Below are 8,668 nucleotides of genomic sequence, written 5' to 3'. Positions count from 1 at the left end.
GTAAATTAAGTTACAAAAAAAGTTAGTTAAAAAAAAGTAAATGTTGACTTTTGATTTTACACGGCACACACACAAACGTCTACTGGGTGAAAGTCCCATGTTGCAAAAAAACCTATTGATAGCTAAAAAACAAATGTAATTTCCTTAACTTAGAGCAGTTTAGATGTGTTGGAACGTGGTTTTTAGGAGACGGGGCTCTTTGTGGAGCTTCAGAGCTATGAAGATGTGATAGTGTGAGACACAGAAGTCATGTTTTGGAGAATACAGATCTACAGCATCAGAAGTGGAGCATCCTCCGTAGGTGGTTTGATTAGTTCTTACGTGTAATACATTTTGACATGTTTTGCAGTGACTTTGGGTTGCCGTTGCAAATCATTGTAACTGCAGTGAATCCAAGTAACACTAACTGTTGTCCTACAATGTACACAATTCTCAGAGCCACCTTTCAAGGTTATAGTGGTGAATATTTGACACCAAATAGAGATACAGTACGATGGAACTTTTAAAAAAAAAAATGTCCACTCAGTTATTTACTCTTGACAACTCATTGTGATACCGTGATCATTATTTTATCCCTTGTGTTGTCTTTGGGTCAAATTTGACCCGTTTTCTATATGTCTATATCAGAAATATGGGTTTCTTTTTAACTGCCTAATTTCAATTACCCAAAAATAACATGGATTGTTCCATACAATGCGCTTCGCAAGTACAACAAAAATCTATACTTTCATTGAATTTTGTTAAATTTTTTTAGCATTTTAATTTTTCGAAACAGTATCTCGACTGAACTTTGCCAGTCTGATTATCTTCCTTTAATATTAGTTGAAATAATTCATAATTTCTGCTTTTTTTAACTGAAAAATAAGGTATACTTTCCTATAAATGAGATTTATTGACCATGAATTCCAAAAATAAGTGTAAATCTAGTAAGTTTGTGTTAGTGGTGTTTATACAGTACATGGGAGTGAAAAGAGTTACGTCAAAAAAGTGCTAAAAACATTGAAAAAAAGTGCCAAAAGAGACAAAAACATTACAAAAAGTGATTGAGGAGGACAATGCATGATCAAATGGAAGACAACACAAGGGTTAAGTGGTTACCAAAAAAATGCATTAAAAAGGAGGGTGGGGTGAATGAAAGTGATTGATACACTTGTCATTTTATCCAGATAAGAGCCAGATAAGATTTCAGTGATTTTCTTATATGCTTCTTGGATAAATTTACATGTAACGTTTTAGATCTGCCCAAAACCTATACAGTGACTACCTGTAAATGGCATCTAATACACAGAGGTCTAACCGCTGTTCCACTGATGATCGCACATGCAATATAAAGCAAGTTTTATGACAAAAGTTTTTAATCTCACATACACCCTTCTACTAATCTACATCCATCCATCTACTTTCCTTACCGCTACTTCATCTACCCCTCTTTGTTTCCAAAGGCCTGTTGGAGCAGGTGCTTCCCTTCTCTCCTCCCTAATGTCTCCAGATCTTTGCACTGACCTCAGCTATCCATGACTCATCCCGCAGCGTGTTGGCTCCATGTGTCAGTGTATGTGTGTGTGTTGGCTGTGCTCATCGGTGTGTGTCGACTTCCCGGATCCCTGCAGGTGTCTGTATCAATAATCCCGAGGGCAGAGTGAAGAGAACCAGCGCAGGCTATGTTCGCTGTTTCCAGCCTTGGCTGTTTAGTCTGTCCACTGATATAGGTCTGTCTGAATGTTATGTCACAGTTTGGCAAAGTGGTCTCTCTCTCTCCTTTCATATAGAGACACATTGTGATGAGTTCTAGAAAAAACTAATCATTGGCCATATGTTCCTTCTCCATTTATTAGTTACAAATAAATGCATTGAAATAGAAAACTTCAATTACTCATCAGTTTTTTTCTGAAAAAGTAATTGCATTACTTTACTAATAGAGAGCCAAAGTCACACCCTTATACTTCCGGTCCATGGAACCTATCGTTTGAAAAAATATGAACGGGGAAAGACAATTTTTTTTTGACCCCGGTGAATTGAGCCATGAATTACGCATATGATGTTCATCAGTTTAATAGATAATTTCACAAGTCAAGAAAGTCTCAGTTTATTGTTAAACTGTTGAAGTATAAGATGAAGATGAAAATACATAACAGACTTCACACTTCAAAGTCGAATGGATGACATCTTACTCAAATGAGCAGAGGATCTTGCTTGTTCTTTTGCTTCTCTGCTGAAAACACTTCACTGGATAAAACACATCAGTTAAGATAACGTTACATGTGTTGTGGAACAGAGCTAAGCTAGCTAGCTAGCAAGCAAGTTGAGCATCAAGCTAGGTGAGGTAGATTGTGAGAGACTGGAGATGTAGTCCACTGAGCGGTTTCACACTAAACTAAGTGGCACTAACAAACCTACGGCTAACTGAGACTTTCTTCGCTTAAAATTCATATTTATTCCGAATTAAGGTCCCACGAGGTCCACCGGAAGGGGAGGGAGTTTTTTCTCTATAATCACCCATAATTGCTCACATTACTGATATTACTTAGCCTAGCTAAATTAAAGGTGTCTTCCAGCAGCACCGAAGCCTACCCACCCATTGTTGAGTCTTCAGTATTTAACCCATGCAGCAATAGAAAAACAAGACACTGTGGTTTAACAAGCAGCCGGACTACTTTTTGGAGGTATTTACCGGTCTTCAGCAGCTAACGTTAGCAAAGCTCTGGTGACTACATGTCACGTTCCAGGAGTCCCGTTCTCACACCCTCTAACTCTGAACAAAGCCAGGTGGTTCCCAATGCAGCCTCAGGGGTTAGCTAGCCAGCTAGGAAGCCAGAACATGTAGAAAGATCACTTTTGAGTTACCAGAAAACATATGTCTCGCCTTTTGGGCAGAGATTAGCCACCACACTCTACACCAGTTGTGGAATGTAACTAAGTGCATTTACTCAAGTACTGTACCCAAGTCTTTTCATGCCACTTTCTACTGCTGCTATTTCAGAGAGAAATATTGTACTTTTTACTCCACTACATTCATCTGTTACAGCTTTAGTTACTAGTTACTTTACTTTTTTACTTGCACACAAAACCTGTAGTTTATAAAATATGTTTTATTATAAATTAGACTACCCAACAATATAATGGCCTACAAGTCCAGCTGAAATGATTAGACGTAGTTTAGACCTTAGTTGACTGACAGAACTGTTTGGATCGTTTCCAGTCTCTAAAATGTGAGGATTTTTCTGCATTAAGTATTTTTACTTTTAATACATGAGTACATTTTCCTGATGATACCAGTTAAAGTGTGGTATTAGTATTTTTACTTGAGTAAAGGATCTGAATACTTCTTCCACCACTGCTCTACACATTGCACCAAGCTAACGTCCTGGATCAGTCCACGGACAGAGACAAAGTTTATATTCAAATCCATCTACATCCTGGTAAGACAGCAAAGTGTGGTGTTATAAGACTTCAAATTACTGAATTTTCAACTTTGCATCCCATAACACTTAGAACTGGTAAAAGTAATCACAATAATACTTTAGAGGAGGTACACCGTAGTTGACATGCATTCCTTTGAAATGCACAGTAACTACACATCGAGGCTAACCATAGGCTAACGCTGCTGTGAAGCTACCACATGGGGAACGTTGCTGTTTGTAGTTTACCCTACAAGTTTCTAATTATCTAATTTAAAAAGGTGTATGTCATCTCTCTCAAGTCTTGGTAAACTAAGTCTGTGAGTAAAAATATAAAAATAAAAAATAAAAAAAAGTGTATTTAAAATCAAATGAAAACACAGACCATGAGATGATCTGATTTTTGACAGCCGGTCTGTTTTTCAGATCTGCATTTCTATGAGACTATATGAATATTGTTATTGTCAGTGGAGCGTCCACTCACTTCATTGTCTACAGCTCACCTTGGCTTCTCCTCTTAACGATCTCGTTAGTGTTACCTCATCAGCGGGGTCAAACACTGGAAACACACATTACAACACAGCCAAAAGATCATGTTACACTATTTGAATAAATACAAGGCAATTTGTCACTGTCATGTCAGAGTTGCCCCTTTCTCTGTCTCTGGCTCTCTCATGCCTCCCTACCCCCTCTCCTCCTCCACGCCCTGCCTCCTCTGCCCCACCACAGCAGCAGGAAGCAGTAATGGTGATTGTATTAACCCCTCGTAGAGAGCGCGGACCTTCGCTTCTGTTCAGCTGGAGGTAATAGTCCAGGAACACACACACACACAAAAAGAATCAGGCAAAGTTGAAGATTTTGGAAGACTTTCGGGGCTTGTGCAATTAAAAGATGAAAGGGGATGGAGAAGCATTTCATAAGGTGGTTTTCTCCCCAGAGCCAAGGCAAGCCAGAACTCCCTCATCATTCAAACTAACTACTATTGCCATTTTCATGCCATTGCTCCTCAGGGTTACAACATGCACTAAATGTCACACACTTCAAGGCTGTGTTTCACTGTTAAATGGTAAGAGACAATCATGCCACTTAAACTGAGTGGTCAGGACTCTGGGAAAAAGTCTGGCCTGCCAATAATACCATTTGAAGAAGTTAGCAACATCACTCAAAAAAACAGGGAAAGTAAGCTAATGTTGTGTAACTAACATTACTTACAGGGCTTTTACCAGACAATATGCTGTATACAAGTTGTGGAATTTCAAGGAGTCCTCCAAATTAAACGACAAAGTATGTAATTTGTTGCTCCTACTTGCAGGGCGACATCATTTGTCAGCGTCTTCTGAAGGTGTTACAAATCATGTTTCAAAAGTATAACTAGTTTGGTTAGGTTGAGTCAAACAAAGGTTAGAAAAAGAGCATAGTTTGGGTTAAAATTAGGTTAGGGGGCCTTTGCGGTCATAGTTACAGTAATAACCACGTGCTTTTGGTTGGCGAATAACCATGGTCATGATGAAAAGAAACCGTCTAACAGGTCAAGTTGTATTAACACAGAGCGGTAAGTTGATGCAGTAGACAAATCAAGTTTACATTAGTTGTCATTACTATAAATCATTAGTAAACATAAATTACTACATAAATGTTGTCTAAAATAAACATTAAGTTAAAGCTTTAGTGCGTAACCTTTTTTTATATTAATGAGCGTCTGTTACATTCAAGCTGTTGCCAAATGAGTTGCTACAAAGACTATCAGCTCCACACAACTGTGTCTTTCAGTATGGCCATGTTCAGAGGATTGTGTCGTCCGGCAACTTTCGCGCACCCGGGTCTCGGTCATGGTGCAACAATAAATGTAGATAAACACGACACTAAATCAACCATACAAAACTAAAACCCAGATAACATACAGTAAATGCACACCCAAAATATCAACAGAACATTATTAAGGGGCTCATATTATGCTCATTTTTCTAATTGTATTTAGAGGTTATATCAGGTTTACATAGTTTAATTTTCAAAAAACACCATATTTTTGTTGTAGCTCCTCTTTTCACCCTGTGTGATCTCATCTTTGTTGGGAGTCGCACATGCTCAGTACCTAGGTAAGGACTACTAGCCAGTCAGAATCAGAGTATGAGGGCGTGCCCTGAAATTAGCTAGGTAAGGACTACTAGCCAGTCAGAAGCAGAGTATGAGGGCGTGCTATATGCTAGCAGCTAGGCGAGCATTATAACGTGTGTTCCAAAGTGACCACGTTTGTCTCTGAAGTAAAGGCTGGACTACAACAGAGCTGTTTGGAGCAGTTAGTGAACAGTGTTTTCTGTTGGAGATGGTAAGTCCCTTTGGGGGAGACTTTGGGCTTTTTCCCTTTGTAAACCTATAACGTGCACAAAAAAAGAATAACATAAAAAGGTAAGGGATATATATATATATATATATATATATATATATATATATATATACACACACACACACACACACACATGAGCCTTTGCATCACTTCAGCGCAGAACAGTTCAAATGACCCACCCGGGCCCCTCCCCTCCAGAAACTTAACATCCTTAGTTATCTCTGCTTACTGTAATATGACCTGTGCACTGCATAATTAAGCTGATTACAAACAGCTAATGTAATTTAGTAATGAATATGGTTTTTAACAAAACATGAATGAATAAGTAATGACCACTAAAAAGGTTAATTATAAATCTGGGTTTACAGTGTGACGCGGTCGTTTTCTTTAGAGGGCACTATCTCTCATGGATGTCAACCACTTCACCTCCATGAAGAAGAGGAAGAAGATCTTCTGGTTTGTTACAATTATTACACCCATGTTTTGTGTATAAGCTCCTCTGTATAATACGTAATTGGCTTTAATAATTAGCTAGATAAGGAATACCGTGGGCTTATGTAGGCTGTTTTTGTATGACACAGATAAGAGCGTTGTGTAAGTCATGTAATGATACATTGATGCTGAACTCAACATTTAATTATTATCTGTAAATAAATATTGAGAGTGGTTAGTTCACTCCACTACTGATCTGTACTTTGTATATGATTATAGGCATTGCAGTACAAAATTATTTCCCATAGAAACTAGAAGTGTTCTCTACATGGACACTACATGGACAAAACTATTTGTAACAAATGACAATCATGTTGTAACTGACCGAATCCAGTGCTCAAAGTGGGCCGGTACACAGCACTTGTGCATTTTACTCTTAAACGTACCTGCACTTTTTCTTGCGTGCCGCTACTTCTACTACGTGAATTACCTCCGCTCTTGACAAATCACGTAAAGGCAAGCAGTCGGCCCATGCTATCAGAAGTTCGCTTCTCCACGGACGCTAGTTCGAAAAAGCGGTCTGATGCCTGAGGCCTGACTGTAACAGATTTTTCACTGCTGAAAACCTAGAAACCAATAAGTAGTATGTCGAGTTTGTAAGTCGTTATGTTAGCCTAGCTTTAGAAAGGTCCTAAAAGAAGGCGTGTGCCAGAGCTAGACACATCAACAGAGGGCCAAGTCCAACCAGAAACATCAGGTACGATTCATGAGCTTCAAACTAACGTTGGCATTGATGTGAGAGGAACAGCTAGTGTTAATGAGGAGCCTGCAGCTACCAACCTTAACGTTACCTTAGTCAATAACACCGATGCCAACAGTAACGTGAGTAATGAAACACATGGATGGCCTAACGGTTGGTCAAGGGACCAAATGATGTATTTTTGCTCCACGAGCAGCTGGCTCGTTTTTAAAAGATAAACTGGGCTGCAAAACATGTATGCAAACAGCATCCCGTCACTTCTGGCCAGACAATAAGTTTACGTTGTTAATAAATAACAATAAATTGTTGTACCAGCAATATCTCCAAGTTTTGTTTTTCACTGTAGAAATCTCAAACATAATGATTTGCCAATGCAAGAGAGTAACGGCACCTTTTTTTCCTAAAACAGTCTGCTCTGATTGGCCAGCATCTCTGGGTCTTACGTGTTACGTGTAGCAGGGAGGAGTAGGCAATGGCGGACCCAAAGTGCAGAGAGAGCAGGCAGGCAAGCAGGCAGGCAAACGTTGAAGTGGAGGATTTAATGAAAACAAAAAGCGGCAGTACAAAGACTGGAAAACTCACAAAAAATAAACTGACGGGAAAAACATAGGCAGGAGCATACTGACGCAGGCACAAACACAAGGCACAGGGAGGAAACACAAGGGCATGGCTACAAAACGATCTGACACAAGACAAGGGGAACACAGAGGCTAAATACATGAGGTGATGGGTAAATCAGAAACAGGTGAGACAACAGGTGAAGCACATCAGGGCGGGGCAGGACAATCAACAAAGGCGGGAAACAGAAAGCAAAGCTAGACATGACAAGACAGAAGACCAGACTATCAAAATAAAACAGGAAGCAGGACAAACAGACAAAACATGACGTAACCTAAATACAGACACTTGACACAACACTAGGCAACACCAGGGATAACAGAGACGACAGGAACACAATGCAGAATAACAAAAACGGGAAACAAACACACAAAATACAACACGGTCAAAACAGGGTAAACAGAAATATACAAAACAGGATAAAGACATACAAGGGAAAAAATATACAAACAGGCAACAGAAATGTCCATAACCACAACATTACGCATCTGCGTTCTATGCATCTCTGCACCGTCATTGCAGCCGGGTAATGACTGGAACAGCACTTTTACCTACATATAGTATAGTTCTGACATCATAACCCTATGGAAGTCCTGAGGGCTCGTTTAAAGGCACAGTTTATGAATTGTGACTGTGCATTTTTCTTTTGTGCATTTTGATATTTTCACAGTATTTGTATAACACCTCAACATTCTTTATAATAAAAAAAAATACTAACTAACTTTCTACAATATGGGACCTTTAAAGAAACACAAACTAGCCAGAGCGTTATTTTGCCAAATCCTGAAATAGATAGGCGGTGTAGCCAGCCCATACTCCATCACTGACACAGCGCTGTGGAGATAGGTCTGGCAATGCGTTACTAGCTCAACTGTGATACACAGTATGTTATTGCCTGGTTAAAAGCTTACATTATACAGCAAAAGGTTTAATCAATTGCAAATAGTTGGCTGCTGATCCGTTAACCTTATAAACCTTCTTGCAAAGTTTCATACTGAACTAAACGTAACAGCTTTAACCAGCAGAATCAGCGCTGAAGATCACAACAGTATAAACTACTTACTGGTGTACCTATTGAAGTGCATTTGAGCAGTGATGTGACCGCTTAGCTAGCTA

The sequence above is a fragment of the Perca flavescens genome, chromosome 10 (genome assembly GCF_004354835.1).
Source record: "Perca flavescens isolate YP-PL-M2 chromosome 10, PFLA_1.0, whole genome shotgun sequence".
NCBI lineage: Eukaryota > Metazoa > Chordata > Actinopteri > Perciformes > Percidae > Perca > Perca flavescens.
This window is presented reverse-complemented; position numbering follows the sequence as displayed.